We start from the raw sequence: 20736 nt of genomic DNA on the forward strand, positions 1-20736 counted from the left end.
ACATGAGTTGAGAAGAAAAATAGCAAACCAATTGATATTAGTGCCCTTGTTACAACCTCATTTTACATATTCGTTACATTGACAATAATAATTCGCTTAGACAGCAACGTATGAAAAATATATGATTATTTTATTTTTCTTATTGTTTGTTTCATTTTTATGTCTTTTTTTCCATTTTGAACAGGATTTTATATTTCTTCTTTAAAACGTATATTGATTTAGTTCATAGAACAACAATTATAATTCATACAAGTGACAATAAATAACATGCAATACCTATTGTAAACAATAACACTCAACAATATACACTTAAATACAAAAAGGTGCTGTACGATATGTTCGGTCGATGGAAAATTTTATGAAGGCAAATGCGGTAGAATAGAACACAACGCGTTTCGGCCTGAGGCCTTCATCAGATGACCGTCATTTCGTTTTTTACACAGAGACAGGTGTACAACAAGTTCCTATATAGACAGGGATAAAACACATAGAGTACATACATCAATATTTTATAAAGATTGATATACATTTACTGTCTAAGCAGACATCGCGAGGTTGAATGAAAAAGGAAGGGAGTCTTGTTATAGCAACCTACTGATGCTCTAACAATTGACCCTAACAATTGATTATAAAATATTGATGTACTGGGTAACCGCTTTGTATAAAAGTCATCCATTTTATTCTATGCTTTTTTTTTTTACCACCTCTTTCTCTCTCCAGCCTCATCTTTCTGGCGGAGGTGGGTGGGTTCGCTAGTGAATCCAGAAAGATCATCAAGCTGCAAAACTACACCGACAGGTAAGAAACTATTCGTTTTGCAGCGTGAATCTTTCTGGATTCACTATGCTGTGCATAGATTTTGTAGCGGTTTCTCATTTCTGTGGCGGCTGGGTAGAAGATGAGCTTTGGTTCTTGAATATGTGCTGGAGCACCTTTTGTCCAACTTGTGCTTCTTTGTTCATTTGAACATCAACGCAGTAGTGCTTCGGGAATGTGTGCACTGAAGCCCATGTTGCCGCCAGGCATATGTCTTGTATGGGTGTATTAGCCAGGAAGGCTTTTGTCGCACCCTTTTTCCTAGTGGAGTGGGCACGTGGTCCCTCTGCTAGCTCTTGTCCTGCCCACTTGTGGCAGAGTTGGATTGTTTGCGCGATTCATCGTGCAATAGTGTTCTTTGTTACAGCCTTTCCCAAGAAACTGTTGGCGAATGACACGAAGAACTGCTTTGTCTTCCTGTGTCCTTTTGTCCTTTCGATATAGTGCATGACCGCCCTTCTGGCGTCTAGGGTGTGAAGGGCTCGCTCTGCACTATTTGTTGGTTTTTGGAAAAAACTCGGAATCTGTATGGACTGGTTCATATGGAATCTGGACACCACCTTAGGCAAGAAGTGTGGGTCCGTCCTCATCACAACCCTGTCATTGTGTATTTGTATGTATGGTTCCTGCAGAGTTAGCGCCTGAAGCTCGCTCACTCGTCGTAGGGACGTTATCGCAACCAAGAAAGCTGTCTTCATGGTCAGCATCTCTAGTGAGGCCTTGTGGAGCGGTTCAAAGGGCTCCTTCATGAGTTCCGTCAGGACTATGTTCAAGTTCCATGCCGGTGGTGGTAACCGCTTGGGTGGTGCGATCCTCTTCGCTCCTTCCAGGAATCTCTTCACAACCTGAGAGGTGAAGAAGCTCCTGCCCATCTCACCCCTTGTATAGGCGACTATCGCTACCAAGTGGACTCTTAAGGAGGACGAGCTGAGTTTTTTCTCCAGTAAGTGTGTGAGGTATTTTAGCACTGTGGAGTCCTTCATTTTATTGTGAAGTCTTTCCTTCCTGCACCATATTGTGAATCTCCTCCACTTTGCCCCGTAGCACTTCCGTGTGCTGGGCCTTCGTGCCTCCCGAAGGACCCTGAGGGTGCTCTCAGGCAGTCTCAAGTGTGCGAATTCTATGTCCTCAGGAGTCACGCTACCAGGCTCAGGCTCTCTGGCTCTGGGTGCAGTACCTCTCCGTTGTGCATGGAGAGCAGGTCTTTTCTTCTGCTGAATCTGTGGGGTGGACTCTGTGCCATCTCCATGATCTGCGAGTACCATGTCTGTCTGGCCCACTGTGGTGCGACCAGTATCAGGGTCATGTTGCTCGCTCTGCACTTGCTCAGTACTCTGTGTATCAGTGGTATCGAGGGAAAAGCGTAAGCAAATGTCCCGGACCAATCTATCCATAGGGCATTCCCAAGGGACCCCTCTTCGGGTTGTCTGGATGCGAAGCTTCGGCATTTGGCATTCTGGCGTGTTGCAAACAGGTCCACTGATGGCCTTCCCTACTTGTTGAACAACCACTTCGTCTCCTGGGCATTGAGCTCCCACTCGTGGGATGTTGATGTCTGTCTGCTCAGCCAGTCTGCCTGAATGTTCTCCTTCCCTGGTAGGTGTATGGCCAGTAGGTCTATCCCGAGGGGGATGGCCCATCTCCATATCTCCTGCGCCAGTGTCGAAAGCGTTGTTGACTGTGTTCCACCCTGCTTGTTGATGTAGAACATCGCTGTGGTGTTGTCTGTTTGCAGCAATACCCTCTGCTTGTACAGTCTTGTTTGGAAGGCTTTCAACGCAAGGAAGATTGTTTTCAATTCCAGATAATTGATGTGCTTCGACGCATCTGCTGGAGTCCACAGACCCCTAACTTTGAGCTCTTCCATGTGAGCGCCCCATCCCATCATGGATGCATCTGTGGTGATGGTCACTGTTGGTGTTGGGGGTGTAAGAGGCTTTCCCTTTGCTATGTTCTCCATGGTCCACCATGCCATTTCCTTCTGCACTGCATGCGTCACAACCACTAAATCCTACCAACTCCCTGAAGCTTGTGACCATTGTTCCTGGAGCCATTCTTGGATGGGTCTCATGTGTAGGCGTACGTTTGGTACCAGGTGGATGCATGATGCCATCATCCCCAAGATCTTGCTCGCAGTCCTCACTGTCCGAGCTTGTCCCTTCCGGTAGAGGTGAGCTTCCCTTACCAGGGCCCCTGCTCTCTTGTTGCTGGGGAACACTCTGCCCTGCAAGGTGTTGATCTGTGCCCCCAAGAAGATCTTCACTTGTTCCGGCTCCATTGATGATTTTTTCCAATGGATGGAAAACCCCAGGTTGATCAGTGTTCTCGTCACTGTATGTGCGTCCTTCTTGCATTTCTGGTACAAGTCTGCTTTCACTAGCCAGTCGTCCAAGTAAGGATATACGTGTATCCCCCTCCTTCGTAGGTGCGCTGCGACTGCCGCGAGGCACTTCGTGAAGACCCTCGGTGCTGATTTTAGACCGAAGGCTAGTGTCGTGAACTGGTAGTGGCTGTCTCCGACCGTGAACCTGAGCATATGTTTGTGCGTTACGTTCATTGGTATGTGCAGGTAGGCGTCCTTGAGGTCTATCGTGACCATGAAGTCCCCAATCTGCAATTGCGGTAGCACCTCCTGCAGGGAGGTCATTTTGAATTTTTGTGTTCTTATGACTGTGTTCAGGAACCTGAGGTCCAGAATGGGTCTCATTGTCTCGTCGACCTTTGGCACGAGGAAATACGTTGAGTATATTCCCTTGTTTCTTTCTTTGAAGGGAACCCGTTCTATGGCCTCCTTTTGAAGGAGCTCTCTCGCTTCTTCCTGAAGCCGCTGTAGCCGTTTGTTTGTTAGTGGCTTTCGCTTTGGTCTCCTGCTTGTTGGCCTTCCTTCCAATTCCAAGCAGTACCCGTATTGGATGATGTTTAGAATCCATTTGTCTGATGTGATCTCTCTCCATTCCTGGAGATAGAGTCTTAATCTTCCACCCACTGGTGTCACGTGGTGGTAGTTGTCCATTGTGTCCTGACCCCTTTGTACGTGCTGCCCCCCGGGGTCCTTTCTGTGGGCGGGCACACGGGTGTTTCTGAAGTCATTTAGAGGCGGGCTGCTGGCCCCCTCTTTTATGCTGTCCACGTCCATTTCCTCTCCCTCGAAAGGACTGGCCCCTTGACTGGTACTGCCAGGACTGCTTCTGTTGACTCTGTTGCGCCTGCGAGTCAGCCTGGAGCGTCTGTTGGAAAGCCTGGTGTGAAGTACCTGGCTGGTTTCCACCTCTTCCGCCGGGCCTCCGTGACTGGCTGCCCTTTTGTTGCCTCTGAACTGCAAAGGTCCCATGGATCGTGCAGTTTCATTGTCTTTCTTCAGTTGACTGAGTTTTGCGTCAACTGTTGTCCCAAACAGCGTCTCGCCGTTGAACGGAGTGTTCAAGATGCTGTGTTGCACTTCAGGTTTAAAACCAGAGATTCTGAGCCATGCGTGTCTTCTTTCCGTGACACCCATCATCATGAGCCTGCTGGAGGTGTCTGCACCATCCAGGGCCGTCTTGAGGCAACAATTTGCCGCATTCTTCCCTTCTTCCACCAGTTTCTCGGCGTTCTGCCTGGCCTCCTGGGGTAGGTCTTTCACCAGTTTTCCTAGCTCCTCCATGATCTGGTACATGTGCCTGTTTATGAGGGCATTGGATTTAGCCATGCGCCATTGGGTCGCGGCATTCCGTTCGATCCTTCTGCCCCTTAAGTCCATTCTTTTGCTCTCCTTATCGGGGGGGTCCAGAAGTAGTGGCCACGTTAGCCCTCTTCCTTGCTGTGGCTGTGATGATCGAGTCAGCTGAGACCAAGCCTCGGATGTAGGCTGGGTCCTTCGATGAATGTTTGTACTTTTTTTCGGTTCTGGGAGTGACTGCTTTTCATGTTGCGGGCTCCCTGAATGCTTCCATCCCCTGCGCCAAGACGCTGTCGAGCATTGGTAGATACTGGCTCCTTGTTTGCGTGGGGAGTAATGTCTCGAGGAGAAAGTCCGCTTTCTGCTTGTCCTCGTCGAGCTTGAGCTTGAAGGCTGTTGCCGCCGACCTTATCACCGAGTTGTAAGCTCAGATGTCGTCTGGCGGCGATGGCCTCGAGGGGTATGTGTCGACCGCCTCTTCTGGGCTTTCGGTGTCGACATCCAAGTAATCCTCCTCCTGCGGGTCAGCGGTGGCCGACTCTGCGTCTAACCTGCTGTCCTCTTCCTCCTCATAGCTGTAAGCCTCGTAGGGATTCTCGTCCTCATCCTGGTCGTCGACCATTTCGGTGCCAGGCTCATGTTCCTCGACCTGTTCCTCTTCCTCCTCGACCACGTCCCGCATGGGTGGCTTGGTCTTGTGGGGAATCGTGAAGGCTTTCATCTTGGCGTCGAAATCCTTTTTCCGCTGCAAGATGTTTTCCATTTCGGCTTCTAGTCGCCGTTTTTTCTTTTCCATCTCGGCCGCTTTGTCCGCGCCGGATTGTTCGGCCACTCTCTTCGGCGCCTGGGTCGGCTGCGAGAGCTTCGGCGTCGAGGCCTTGGACGTCGAACTGGGTTTCGGGTCCCTGTACGGCGTCGAAGCTTTAGGGGCTTTCTCCCTCGACGTCGATCGGTCCTTTTCGGGGACGATCTTCGGCGACTTCTGCTGCTCAGCAGCTCTCGGCGCCATGGACTCCTTCTCAGAGGATCCGCTGGGCCGGTGGGTAGCCGCGGACGAGAGGTGTCTCTGCGTCGGCGCTTTCGGGGCCTTGCCCTCGTTTTTTCGAGACTCTGAGTCTCTCGTGCTCTTGGGGAACGGCGAGTCTCCTACCTTATCAGATGTCTTCGTGTAATCGGTCTCTACGACCGTGTAGCTGTCGTCTTCGGCGGCAGCGTTGTCCTCTTCCTCCGAGGACATCCCCAGCTCGTACAGCGATGGCGTCGGGCCTTTTCCTTTGAGGGTGGCGTGCGCTACCCTCTGGCTCCTCCTTACACGAAGGGTCTGTAGCAGGGTTTCCGTTCTCCCACAGAACTGTGCACAGAGATCTAGAACCTGGGTGAGTTAGGGTGGCCCAAAACTCACCTTAGTATCAGAAATCCCCTTACCAAGCTAGCTACAGTGTCTCATTGGTCATAACAACTTCCCAATGACTTAGACAATCCAGAACATGAACTTAGGGAACCTCAGGTATCGTGGAACACATGAACACTCTTTCGCTCTATAATCATTTCAAACAAAAACTGGGAGCCAAAGAACACACGTGCAAGTTTGAAATATTTATTTTTCAATGCAAGGTTCTCAAACGCAGTATCTTATATAATATCAACATACATATTATAAAAATCAGAGTTATCAGCATAGTCACTAGTCCATAGTAAGCGAACGGTGATAGCATATTATAATGCAAAGTCTATAGAAATTTTGTATCACCTTTATTTCGCGCACCCTATTTAGCATACTATATTATATCTAAGAGGGTCTCATTTGGGTTTTTAGCAGGGCGGGCCCATACCTCTAATGGTCAGTAGGAGAAGATCACATAAACAGATACCAGCTCTCTGCATGCGAAGCATCAAGTGTGTTGATTCATTCCCTGTAACTCTATCTTAAACCCGCGTAGAGCCCAATGTTGGCAGCAACATTATTTGTGTTATGTCTAATGTGGTGCGAGGATCAGGCCTTCAGCAACCTTGTGTTAGGTTATTCTTAGAGGGTGCAGTTCTCAGTGTGCAGACAGTTGTACCAAGTGTACAAAGCACAACTGATATCAGAGCAATAACATTATTCTCAAATAAATCACATCTTTCGTCTAGGTTGAAAGCTACAATAACAATTAGGTGTCGTGTGCAAACTGAAGCCAAAGGAAAATATGTAGTTTAAACATTTAATAAACTCATGCTAACTTAACACAATATATAGAAACGCAGTAACCATATGACAGGTCTTCTGGGCGAAGACTGAGCAGGCGTTGCAGTCTTCGCTTCTGTGTTCTACCGGTAGGCAAAGGTTGCAAACCGGGTGCTGGTCTTTCTGCGCGAACTTGTGGTGGCAGTTAGGGCAGAACTTGAACGGTGTGTTGTCCATCATAGAGTGTTTAGGCCTCCCTGGCCGCGCGAACGTCGAAGTCCTCGATGGATTCTCCTTCCTTTCGCCGGGTAGTGTTCGGCGAAGTCCTTCGTAGTCTTCTTCTTTTGATATCTTCTCCAATTTCGATCTTTTTCTAGTACTTTCTCCAAAAATGTCTGGAGCCCAAACGGGAACGATCCAGACCCGACCGCGGAAAAAAGAAATCTGAAGATGGCGCCCAAGGGTGGGAGCTTCCGCAGGAAGCATGCCGACGTCACCGGAAATACACCCAGAAAGGGGTGACGCCGACGCCCACTTGGGCGACGGAAAAAAAAACAAAGAAAGGACTACGAATCCGGACCCAACCACAAGACCGCAGAATATGCACAGCATAGTGAATCCAGAAAGATTCACGCTGCAAAAGTGTCTGTTATTTGCTGTGGATAATCCTGCATTTTAACATTTAATACAGGCTAGTATGGAGAAAAGACTCAGACCCCTCTGAGCAACTGGAATTAGAAGTACATGCCCTGTCAATCAAGCATATGTGGGAGCCATGTAGGCAAATGCACTGCAGTCATCAGGATGAATCCACCTCTAAAACTGAAGGAAACAAAAAAGGCTGGGGCATTGGATTATTCAACGAGTGCAGAAGTGTCCCTCGATTAATCTAGGACACAGAGTGCAGACTAACACAGCGCATCCATAAGACTTAATTTTACCAAAGAAGGATTTGCAACGTTCTTCAGGATTTATAGCATAGAAAGCTAGAAAAATCTTGTCCAACCTCAGCTCTTGCAAAACAAGAAATAGTAGAGTACTCCTCACTTATATCCTAGATTAGTTGAGTTGGTATAAGTCAATTGTGTCCAGGTCCACTTGCACAACCAGTCATTGAGGTGCAGATTTATTTCTCACCTCTGAAGGGCAGAGACCAAAATCACTTTTGTGAACACCCGAGGGGCAGAGGTGAGGTTAAACGGAAGCAGTGCAAATTGGAGGTGTTCAGTGCCACTGTGGACCTCAGATTAACACCAAGAAAGACAGCAGGACGAGCATATGAAAATATACAAAAGAATCAGAAGTGTCAGCATTTTGGATTTGTGTTTCTGCAGAAAGTACTTCAAGATCCAGACGAAAAATATAGGCCAGAGCCACAATAGCTGTTCAGTATGAAAAGAAGTGCAAGCATGACCCCTTTTCCCTCCCAGTGTCACCTGCTCAATGGCACCATTGAACAAGAGAATGTTTACTTCTTGTATCAAGATCACAGAGAACCACCAAATCTGTGTTGTGGTGGGTGGGTGGGGGAGATGGGTCAGGAAGTAAATGAAAGGCAGGGATGCTTGAATGTTTGGGTAGTAATATTATATCTGGTCTCTTACCAGTGAAGTATGGGCCGGGGACCGGGGGGGGGGGGGGGGCAAGCTAAAGCAGCTTGGCAGCAGCAAGGAAAGAAGATTTAGAAAAGAATTCTCCCTGCTGATGCAAACAGCCTTGGTTCGGCACCACAACATCTGTCGCCAAAGGACTAGGCCTGCTGCTGCCACGCAAGTGCCAGGAATTTCCTGGTCGGTAAGCCAGGCAAAAGGATGGATGCATCTCCAACCATACTTTCAGGCATGGAGCGGTTTGTCAAACAGGGAGGACAAGGGGAGGCAGCCTCATGTCGCCTGCAACTGGTCGACTGAACTGTGGGCCTCCGTAGGACTTGAGCAAGTTGCCTCACTGAATGTTAATAGTGGCTCAGAAAAAGTTGGACCTGGTTGCATGATCAGTTAACAAGTTTGCCTTATCTTCCACAGTACACACCTGAAAAATCAAGCACTCCTGATGCTCTTCTACCGACCGCAGAGAAAGTTGCGCTTTTTCCCGTTGGTGGGCATATACAGATTAGAACTCTGTTTTAGGCGAGTTTTCAAGCCTACTGGCATTTGTAAATCCTGGTATAGCCCATCAATATAGTGAGGGGGAAGCAGGCTGTCATCACGGTCACGGTGAACATTTTGCATACCCTGAACCACACTAGCGTTGGATCCAAATAAGGCTTCAAGACAGTCCTACTACTTATGATGTGGATGGGGTTGCGGATTCGTGACTGCTGCAAATTCACTGGTCGCACCTTTGTGACTCATAGAACTAAAAACACCTGGAGTAAGGTATTGAGAGGATAGTTCAGGTTTAGAAACCACCATCAGAGAAGCAGGTCCAGGGCAAGCAAAAAAAGACAGGATCGGCTCCAGATGCCACAGTGGAAGAATGAACCATCATCAGACCACCAGAAACTGGTCTCAATGGGTCAGTGAGTGCAGAAGGTGGGCCTCCTGACAGAAGTCCAACTGGAGCCCCTCAAATTTCTGTGGGTGCCCAAAGGAGCACCGTAGCGAGTCTGAAAGAGCTGCAGACTGTCCCCCTTGAAGGCTGATTTTTGCTTTGGGGGGGCGATAACGGTCTAGGGAATTTTGGCAAGCCAGCACCCACTGCAGGACCAGAACAAAGCTGGCACACACCACTGAGAATGACCTTTAGATGAACACCCTCATGCCTTCTTGACAGATTTCAAGCAACAGGATGAGACCTAAGTCCTGCATGGCCCACTAGAGCTTACAGTGAATCTTTGAATAAGCGGAAGACTTGGAGCTGTATGTCCCACAAGACCGGTTACTTCTCAAACATGACCACGAATGACCACACAACATGAAGCTGGAGTTATTTTGAGATTGTGCACACTTCTGTTCAATGAAAGTTTTGCCTGCAACTCTACTTGCATAAGGGTGTATTTTCCCCACAACTTCGAGCCATGACCAGAGCCCAAGAATCAAAGACACACGCCATGTAAGTCCATAACCATCATCTGCTTCCTGCAGTCCCAGCATGGCCAGAATTCTTTAGTTTTCGAGGCAGACACAGTCCCTGGCAACCGAGAAGTTTTTTAAGTTGTTGGGAAACTGACAAGTTGGGAGCGAGTTCCAGATCCGCATAAAAGGGAAAGGAAAGAAAGGAAGGGGGGGCGCTTATACAGAGATTCCTTCCAACACTTCCAGAGCGGATCTGAGTCACCATGGAACCACAGGGCAACTGGAGGCCTTGCTTGGAAAATTCTCCAGATCCAGTCTAACATCTGGGTATAGTTTTATGCGAGGAATAAATAGTTAGAAAGAACAATAGTTACTTACCTGTAATCTGTGGTTCTCCAGTATTGGTGTCTTTCATAGATTCACATGCCTGAATCATTCCCCGTCGTCGGAGTGGGAGTCCCACGGTACATAAAAAAGCAATAAAATGCTATAAATATATAGTAATACCAATAGAAAAGAACCAGGAAGTAACACAGCCAATGGTACAGTAGGCAAAAACTTCCCATCTATGACTATCATAGTCATTTTGTATGGTCCAAACTACAGCCAATCAGGCGCTAGCACCCACCAGAATGTTCTCCCCAGAGGCTCAGGCTCTCAGATTTTCTCGCAAGGAGTGAAGGTAACCATAATAGCCTAAAAGCCTCTGAGGGGAGGTGGGCGGGTTGCATGTGAATCTATGAAAGACACCAATACTGGAGAACCACAGATTACAGGTAAGTAACTATTGTTCTTCTCCAGTATTAGGGGTGTCTTTCATAGATTCACATGCCTGAATCAGAGTAGCTAGCAGTACATATCTTTGCTGAACAGACGCTCATAACACCTAGCTTGTCTGCTAGTAATGTAAATAACAATGCGAAGTGAATAAACACATATCATATAAAGCATAACATAATGCAATCAAGAAAATATGTGAAAACATAACATAAGAAGCGTCTGACAGCAGAAACAAGGAGGTGGGAAAACAGAGGCTCACCTTAATGAAACAGGTTCCGTAGAACAGCTCGACCCACAGAAGTATCAGCCTCGCTGATGGACTCTAGACAGTAATGTCTGGTAAAGGTATGGCGGCTTGCCCAAGTCGCCGCCTTGCAGATCTGCTGAAGTGGGACTCCAGCAAATAAGGCCGTAGATGAGGAGACTGCTCTTGTAGAGTGCGCTCTGGGCGCAGATGGTAACGGTCTCCCAGCCTGTGCATGGCAAAAGGCAATGGCAGCAGATATCCATCTTGCAATAGTCTGTTTTGATACTGCCTGCCCTTTACGAATCGCACCGTAGGTAATGAACAACTGGTCGGAGGTGCGTACAGCAGAAGTTCTTTGTAGATAGAATTTGAGACATCTTCTAATGTCAAGCGAGTGTAAAGCTCTTTCCGCAGGAGTTTGCGGGTCTGGAAAAAATGATTTAAGAACAATAGGTTCGTTCAAATGAAAATCCGAAGGCACTTTCGGAATGTATTTGGGATTGGTGCGAAGTATTACAGAATCGCTAGTGAATTGGAGGAAAGGATGATGAACAGTGAAAGCTTGGATATCACTAACTCTCTTTGCGGATGTTAAGGCTAAAAGCAGTGATACTTTCCATGAAAGATACTTCAAGTCAGCTCGATGGATGGGCTCAAATGGGTGACGCATGAGTTGACCCAGAACCACATTCAGATGCCATAAAGGAGGTGGACGACGTACTGGAGGGAACATTCTAAAGAGACCCTTAAAGAACTGTTGAATAATTCTTGATGAATACAGAGAATTGGACCCATCCTGTCGATATCTGGATATTGCAGCTAGAAATACTTTCAAAGTAGCATGGGACAGACCTGTTCGTGCCAACTGCAAGAAAAAAGGAAGAATTTCCTCAGGTTTTGCCAAAAAAAGGGTGAACACCTGCTGAACGGCACCAGATACAGAAGCGTTTCCATTTGAGACTGTAAGTCTTGATGGTTGCTGGTGCTCTAGCTTTGGCCAACACCTCTTTACAGTCTGCTGGGATGTTCAAGTGTGCAAACTCATGGTGTTCAGGAGCCAAGCTGCTAATCTCAGCGATGCTGGGTCCGGATGAAAGACTTGACCTTCCTGAACACTGAGCAAGTTCGGGATTGGATGTAACTGAATTGGTTTGCTCTCTGATAGTAGGAGGAGCTCTGTAAACCAATACTGGCGCGGCCATCTGGGCGCGATCAGGATCAGTCGGCAAGGTTCCTTCCTCATCTTCCTCAGAACCTTGGGGACTAACGGAATCGGTGGGAAAGCGTACGCAAACCTCAGGGACCAATCGAGGGAGAATGCATTCCCCAGAGAACTCTTGTGGGGGTGCCAGCTGGCGAAGCTCAGGCATTTGCTGTTGGTACTTGTCGCAAATAGGTCTAGGTCTGGCCAACCCCACTGATGAAAGATGTGGTCCACTGTGTTCTGGTGGAGCTCCCATTCGTGGTTGGTGATTGTGGTCCTGCTGAGTGCATCCGCAAGGACGTTTTCCGTTCCCGGAACATGCACCGCATGTAACTGTACATTGTGGTGAAGAGCCCATGTCCATAATTCCTGCGCCTCTTGAGACAGGAGAAGAGATCGAGTTCCTCCCTGCTTGTTGACGTAGTGCATACTTGTTGTGTTGTCTGTTCTTATCAACACATTGGTGTTCTGAATGATGGCACAGAACGCCTTGAGGGCAAGGAAAATGGCTCTCAGTTCCAAACGATTGATGTGCCACCGTTTCTGTTGTACAGTCCATTTGCCACTGATCGTGAAGCCTTGCAGATGAGCCCCCCAGCCCTCGAGGGATGCATCTGTAGTGATGGTGAGACTTGGTGGTTCTTGAAGGAACGCATGACCCTGACTGAGATGACATTTCTGTGTCCACCACAGGAGAGACTCTTTCATGAGTGTTGTGATTTGAATGAGGTCCTCGAAAGTGCCTGAAACCTGTTGCCACTGCAGTACTAGTTCCTCCTGGAGCGGCCTCATTTGAAGTCTGCAATTTGGAAGCAATGGAATACAAGCCGATGCCATCCCCAGAAAGGATTTGTATAGTCGGACAGAAGCTGACTTTCTTTGCATGAGATCTTGTGCTAGCCGAATTATTTTCATTTGTCTCTCCTTGGAGACGAAGGCTTTGCATTTGTGAGTGTCCAACATTGCTCCTAAGAATGCTATTCTTTGAGACGATTGCATTTGGGATTTGGAGAAATTTATTGTCAGGCCTAGAGACTGAAACAGGTAGAGACACTGGTGAAGGTGACGTTGAACGGTGCCATGAGAATTGGCCTTTATAAGGCAATCGTCCAGATATGGGAAAATTTGTATTCCCTCCAGCCGGAGGTGCGCAGCTACTGGAGCTAAAACCTTCGTAAAAACTCTTGGAGCTGACCGTAGTCCAAAAGGAAGGACTTTGAATTGGTAGTCCCTGCCAGCCACACTGAAGCGAAGGAATTTCCTGTGGCGAGGCAGGATGGGGATGTGGAAATATGCATCCTGGAGGTCTAGGGTGACCATGCAATCTCCCGGTGATAAAAGATGCAAAATTTCTTGAAGAGAGAGCATCCGGAAAGTTAATTTCCTTAGGTATTTGTTTAATGCTCGAAGGTCGAGGATCGGGCGCCACTCCCCGTTCTTCTTTCTGATCAGGAAGAACCTGGAGTAAAATCCCAGTCCTCTCATCCTCTGAGGAACACTCTCGATAGCTCCTTTTTGTATCATCATTTTGATTTGGGTAAGCAGCTCCTTCAGGTGAGCTGGAGGCGGGCCCTTTGGCGGTACATTTGGGGGAAATTTTTCGAATTCTAGGGCATGGCCCCTGGCGACAATATCCAGGACCCATTTGTCCGTTGTTATCGACTGCCAATTGGAGTAAAATTTGGAGATTCTTCCGCCAAGTCTTTTGAGAGGGTGAAAGGACGGTGGTGGCAGGTGAAGAGTATCATTGTCGCTTGTCCTTGCCGCGGTATGTTGTCCTACCCCTGTTTGGGGTGTATTGAGATTTTTTCTGCCCATAAGACTGGTAGCGCTGATTTTGGTAGCGCTGATTACCCTGACGGTATGAGGATTGTTGATGTTGTTGCTGGTATCCACCTCTATTGAAGGACGTTCCTCGTCCTCTCGCTCCTCGAAAGGGCGGTTTGTGAAATTGTAGAGTGCCTAAGGATTTGGCCGTTTCGGTATCCTTTTTGATAGTCTGTAAGGCCTCTTCTACCTCGGGGCCGAATAAATATTCGCCATCAAATGGCATGTCTAGAACTCGGTTTTGCACTTCCTGTCTAAAGGCCGTGGAACGTAACCATCCTTGTCTACGGAGAACCGCAGCCCCTGCTAATTGGCGAAAACCTGTAGATGCCACATCAACAGCTGAATCAATTATCTCTTCAGAGGTCCTTTGACCTTCATGGAGAATCTGGAGTGCTTCTGCCTTGGATGGCTCAGGGAGTAGGTCGATAAATGGTGAGATGTCGGACCACATTTGACGGTCGTAACGACCTAAGATGGCTAGTGCGTTAGCAGCACGGACAGTTGTTGCAGCCATGGTGGAAACTCGTTTTCCTATTGAGTCTAGGCGTCTGCCATCTCTATCCGGTGGTGCCGTAACTGCAGAGGACGGATTTCTGGCCCTTTTCTGAGCCGCCTGGACAATTACCGAGTCAAGTTTTGCTTGTCCAATGAGACAGGCAGGCGTCTTGTCTGGAGCTTTATATTTCTTATCAATTCTTGGCAAAACTGGAGGAATGGAAGCCGGTGTTGACATCACCTTAACGCCTTCCTTCCAGATGAATTCCACAATGGGTATTGTTTTAATTTGTCGTCTGGGTTGATCTTTAAAATCGTAAAGGAAACATTCTTGTTGAGTATGCTCCATCTTCATATGAAAACGTGCAGTTGCACGCTCCATCAGCAAGTGGAAATTTGCTACATCAACAGGAGGGGAGGCCGACGCAGTCTGAGGAGATGTAGAAGGAGATTGGACCTGATAGTCCTCCCACTCCGATAAATCATCCACTTCTCCTTCCTCCCGTTGGTCGTCATCTTCCGAGGATTGCGGGTCCTCTTCGTGAGCAGGTTGTGGGTGTGAAGGTGGGACCACCGATGGGAGCACGGGTGGAAGCGTTTCCGAAATTGGAGTTGCTTGTCCAGAACCTGCCGATTCCGAAGGTGGAAACCTCCGATAGTAATCGTCCAGCATAAGTTGTAAATTGGATATTAAATCCAAAGGCACTTGACCAACCGGGGTAGTGACAGGCATCGATACCTCAGCAGGAGTGTGAGGATCCTCATATTCATCATCTTGAAGTTTAATATGTAACTCCGATGGACTAGTGGCCTGTCCAAAAGTATTCTGGGCCATCTCATTGTCACTGTCAGAATCCAGTAGTTGGTCTGGGACTTCAGAGGACACCTTGTGAGGTGAAGCACGCAGGGGTGAAAGGCTCATTACAGTGTTGCGCAGCTGTTCTGCTGCTTGGCGTGGTGTTAAGAACACCGTCGACGGAGACCACACCTGTAGTGCCGTGCATGAGGATAACTGCGGCGTCGATGGATTTGTCGCCGACTGATCACCTCTCGTCGACGGGACACTTTTCGGCAACGAAATAGTCGTCGTCGACGGGATACCCGTCGTCGACGGAACACTCGTCGTCGACGGAACACTCGTCGTCGACGGGACACTCGTCGTCGACGGGACACCTTTCGTCGACGGGACACTCTTCGTCGACGGGACACTCCTCGTCGACGGGATACTCTTCGTCGACGGGACAGTCTTAGTCGACGGGACACTCTTCGTCGACGGGACACTCTTCGTCGACGGAACATTCTTCGTCGACGGGACACCTTTCGTCGACGGCGTAGAGCCTGATGAAGAGCTCGTCGACGGAGTCTTTTTCGTCGGCGGTAAAGCCTTTAAAGACGTCGACGACGAGGCGTCGACGACGGACGTCGACGAGATAGGCCTCACAGAAACAAAAACCATCGTTGGAGATGCCGTAGACGAGGACATAACCATACTAGGTTTAGGAGACGAAAATGTTACCGTAGATGTCACTGAGGTCGTCGTCCTCGTCGACGAGGAAGCTGAAGAAGACTTCACAGGAGACGGAGATGGATTCTGTGGTAAAATCCTGTCAGAAGATAAGGGAAGCTTGAGTTTCTTCCCCTTTGAGGAAGCAGAAGCGCCTTCCATGCCCCTGGAGGTGGGGACAGCCTGAGAAGTGGAAGGCTGATCCAGTCCCTTAGCAGGTGGTTGTTTTTTAGACAGCTTAGCCCTGGGAGATGACATTTCCTCAGGCGCGGATCTCTTCCTGGAGGCTGAAGTGGAAGCAGATGTGACACTGCCTACTTCTGAAACAGGATTTGGAGAATCCTTTAGCCTCTTCAACCACAGCAGTAAACGACCCTCTCTATCTCTGAGAGTCTTCTGAGGCATTTTTCTGCAGATTTTACAATCAGAGGCCTGGTGGTCTGGGTAGAGACAATAAATACACTTATTGTGTGGATCCTTCTCAAAAAGCCGAGGCTTACCACAGCAGTCACAGGTTCTGAAGAGAGATTTCTTTGAAGACATCCTGAAGAGAAGACACAGATGAAGTAGGAATTGAAAAAAACTGAGCAGAGCTCAGGGAGACTCCCTTCACACGACGTGCGGTAGAAAATCTGAGAGCCTGAGCCTCTGGGGAGAACATTCTGGTGGGTGCTAGCGCCTGATTGGCTGTAGTTTGGACCATACAAAATGACTATGATAGTCATAGATGGGAAGTTTTTGCCTACTGTACCATTGGCTGTGTTACTTCCTGGTTCTTTTCTATTGGTATTACTATATATTTATAGCATTTTATTGCTTTTTTATGTACCGTGGGACTCCCACTCCGACGACGGGGAATGATTCAGGCATGTGAATCTATGAAAGACACCCCTAATACTGGAGAATATCATTTATTTTGTCCGCCTTCTTTCTTTTCCTCTGGTCAGTCTGTTCCATAATTCCTCCAATTTGAAACAACCAGGCGGTGGCATTAAGTGCTGTAAAAAGCGATCAACCAATCAACTGTACACTGCAGTTCATTCAACTACGGCTTTCGGCAAGTACTCTCCACTTCCTCAAAAAAGGACCTATTGGCAGAAAGCTAAGGGATAAGACTGATTACATCTGTATAACATTACACAACATACAATTTCCAGGACAAAGTGGAGAATTTATATTTTTCAATTATTCCTGCAAATACTATTAGGACAAAATTCTATCACAGCATGCAGTGTTAAGATTCCCAATGTACATAGTGTATTCTGCCCCACTGAATGACCAGCACACATCTGCTCCAATCTGCTCTTCGTGCCACCACGAATACCACAGTCTGTCCTTGAACACATTGATTAGGATACACCAGACAACAGCCGCTATCCATCTCAGAATAAGCTGCCCATATAAACAGGCATTACACAAACCTTGAACAACAAGTTAAACTCTGAAATGCACTTTTGATTCACAACAGGATGGCATCAGTTTCACGACTGTACTCAAGATGTACACTGATGCATATAAAAAGGCCTGCGCAGGATATTACATAACAAGGAAAGTTAAGCATGAATAAGCTGCCCATATAAACAGGCATTACACAAACCTTGAACAACAAGTTAAACTCTGAAATGCACTTTTGATTCACAACAGGATGGCATCAGTTTCACGACTGTACTCAAGATGTACACTGATGCATATAAAAAGGCCTGCGCAGGATATTACATAACAAGGAAAGTTAAGCATGAATAAGCTGCCCATATAAACAGGCATTACACAAACCTTGAACAACAAGTTAAACTCTGAAATGCACTTTTGATTCACAACAGGATGGCATCAGTTTCACGACTGTACTCAAGATGTACACTGATGCATATAAAAAGGCCTGCGCAGGATATTACATAACAAGGAAAGTTAAGCATTTTTTTGTCCCGAGTTTGGTGTTCATGGTGCAGGTGTTAACAGTACTCAAAACAATAAGATGCATCACCATGTCTGAGCTATTCTCACAGTTTAGTTTTGGAATTGAAGGTCTATCCTTTCTGGTTTCTGTTTAAGGCTTATCAAGTATTGAACTGTCTATTTTAAAACATTAAAATGTCTGGGTGCACACACTCAATCCGTTGTTTTTAAATCCGAGGCGACGTCTTTGGGGAACACACATGGTAAAGTAAATACTCCCATCCTCTAGCTGTATTTACAAACGCCCAAATTGACCTCTGCATAACTGGGGAACTGAGTGGGTAAAAGCATTTTAAATAACAGGGAGGTAACACCACTCTCTCCAGCCTCCCCTTGTGCACTTCATGTACATTTGTCACTGTTCACAGTACTGTTTAAATTCCCCCAACATGTCACTCCTACTGACCAATGCACAAATTCTATAAGAATTTTGCAGTCAAAATTGCACAACATAGCCAGTCTCAAAATCTCAAAGTAAGCTCGCTGAAGAGACGTGCACACCCACTGTACTTCTTGCAGCAACTGTTTCCCACACAAGGCCAGGGGTCCAGCAAGTCCACAATTGGATCTTACCACCATGTAATCAAACAAATCCAAACCACCGCAGCAGCAATCCCAATACTGCATATCAACAACAAGTCCAGAAGCACAGCAATCTATCCTTTAGAATTAAAAACATTCAAAGCTTCATACATATTGCCACTACTTGGGTATGAACGTCCCAAACTCCTATGTACCAATTTCTAATGGACTACTCCTTGGAAACTGACAAGGGTTCAACTTTTTCCAGATCTCAGAAACCTGGAGCAAAACGCTCTACTATCCAACTGCCAAATAGGTTTTCATTTAAGAAGAGGCACTCCATTCTCCATCCTCTCCATTTGTGATAACAAAAAATATAGTTGCTAAAGTAGGAGTAGCAGCATTCAGTCTTAGACCCATTTGCAGCTTTCGACCTTGTACATCATGAAACCATACTCCGATAACTAAACGATACCGGTGTCAAAGGAAATATCCTTGACTGGTTTACCTCGTACCTTAAAGAGAAGTCGAGCATCTTTATTTACTGGTCATCTGCCAAACAATGCAGCATCAAAGAAGTTTCACAAGAATAAATTCTCACCACTTAACACAATGGCTATATTATACAACTCTAACAAGGCATGGTATCAACCTCACCTGCATCAAAACATGCTAACAATACCCATATAATCCTCATGCTAAATAAAGCCAACTACTTTCAGAGCTCAACAAATTAAATGGCTACATTGAAGCCAACAAGGATGATACCGTCAACAAACTCAAAACCTCAAGATCAGAAATTCTAACATGTGGGGAATGGAAAAACGAATCCACAAAAATGGTGTACTGATGTTGCTACTATTACATCTGGTACAGTCCACTGATATTTTCAACGTTTCCACCAACCCGGAAGAGCGGAGGAGTGGGAAATAGGACTATTTATCATCTTCATTAGGAGGAAAAGGGTTGAACTTTAGCTTAGATGAATACTTGTAAAGGGGTGAAAACTGAACCAACATCTGTGCTCAATGGGTCAATGCCACCAATTGAAAGGAACCAAAAGCAATGGATAGCTTAACCCTTAGCTACTGGCCACACACTCACACCAGTACGGATTTTTCAGACGTCAGAGGAGTTGGTGCCCATTACCATGTTAAAGGTTGGCAGATAGCACCCATTCCATATGAAATAGGTAGCCAATGACAAGGAAGTGCATATACCAGTACGCTTCATATTCCACAAACTGACAGATAGGGAACAACACAACCTGTATTTTAAAATACCTTTGGGTTTATGACCAGAGAATGAATCAATTTAAGGAAGCAGGCACAGGTTAACCTTCACATTGGTTATCTACATGCACCTGTAGCATTTCAATTTTTCTAAATATGTCTGATCAATGTGGAGATTTACAAGGAAGAACAATTAACCAGCACTAGGAAAAGAAGCAAACAATCTGCTGTCTGCAAGATACCTACAATTGGATCAACATTTACCTGTTAATGTTTTCAGGAAACAGACAACGCACTATAAAAACAAAGCATAGCCGCCAGATAATACTCTAAAGGGGGGTGGAGCAGCAAAATGACGAGAAACAAACTGCAATCTTGGCCCATCATTATATGGCAACATGGATGAGTGCAAAAGCAGGAGTGCTGCAAGTGCCAATGTCTCCACCATGCCGCAATGGATGCATCACATAGGCACACCTATCAATGCTTTCTAATTACAATTAGCTACTATTAATTCACCTGTGTATGCATCAGGCGGGTGACTGATAGCAGCCACTCTACTAGTCCTTATATGGGAGAGGCAATCATAACAAAATATCCCATCACGTGGATGCCCATCCTTTCAACATTTCCAAGGTAGGTTCCCACAGTGAAACTATTTGGACAGGACCCTGGAAGGAAACTCACCATGGCTCAGTTCAGTTACTAAAGGAGGATCAAACTGGTGGATTAACACATTCTCCTAGCACCCAAAATCCTAAATTATATAGTGAGAGCGAACACCACGATGTATAAAACAAGGCCACGTATTGTTAAATGAAGATTCAGCAGCAAAGGAAGGACAAGAGAACATGACTTTTTCCAGTCTCCTCTGGGTATATTGACTGGGGAAGGCAGCTGAATACATGTAAATACCAAAGCTTTCAGAGGGGGATGAATATCCAAGAATTCTACAGAGTATAAACCAACAACCGTACTGAAGGCAGTCACAGAGAACTTGTTTGCGCCAACCCAAGAGGCTCTGTTACGTGCATCTTAAGAGATGCAAGTAAACAATAATTTTATCATTCAAATGAAGTACCTTATGGGTCAGGCCAAAGACATTTACAACACCATCTACGAAGCATCGAAAGATTGGTCATATTGCCTTACAAAACATCACTTCCCATTATCCCACAAGTACACTGGAAATCGCCAATGTACGTTTATTTGTAGTACATATGTGTACAGTAGCATTGTGCCTTGATATCTTAATCATAAACAGACAGAAAATAAACACTATGAAGAGCAGAATGAACTGAAACAATTGGT

The 20736-nt window shown here is 46.6% G+C and overlaps 1 protein-coding gene and 1 pseudogene across 5 annotated transcripts in view; both read right to left on the bottom strand.

Moving 5' to 3' along the window:
* The window catches only part of PRRC2B (proline rich coiled-coil 2B), a 657801-nt gene that overhangs the window by 574109 nt on the left and 62956 nt on the right, over positions 1-20736 (bottom strand). The window lies entirely within an intron of this gene.
* LOC147717995 (uncharacterized) lies at positions 592-4904 on the bottom strand (annotated as a pseudogene). Its single transcript, XR_015295602.1, has 2 exons — positions 2313-4904; positions 592-615 (listed from the first exon to the last, which is right to left on the bottom strand). The product of XR_015295602.1 is annotated as an uncharacterized LOC147717995 (transcript).

The sequence above is a fragment of the Lissotriton vulgaris genome, chromosome 5 (genome assembly GCF_964263255.1).
Source record: "Lissotriton vulgaris chromosome 5, aLisVul1.2, whole genome shotgun sequence".
NCBI lineage: Eukaryota > Metazoa > Chordata > Amphibia > Caudata > Salamandridae > Lissotriton > Lissotriton vulgaris.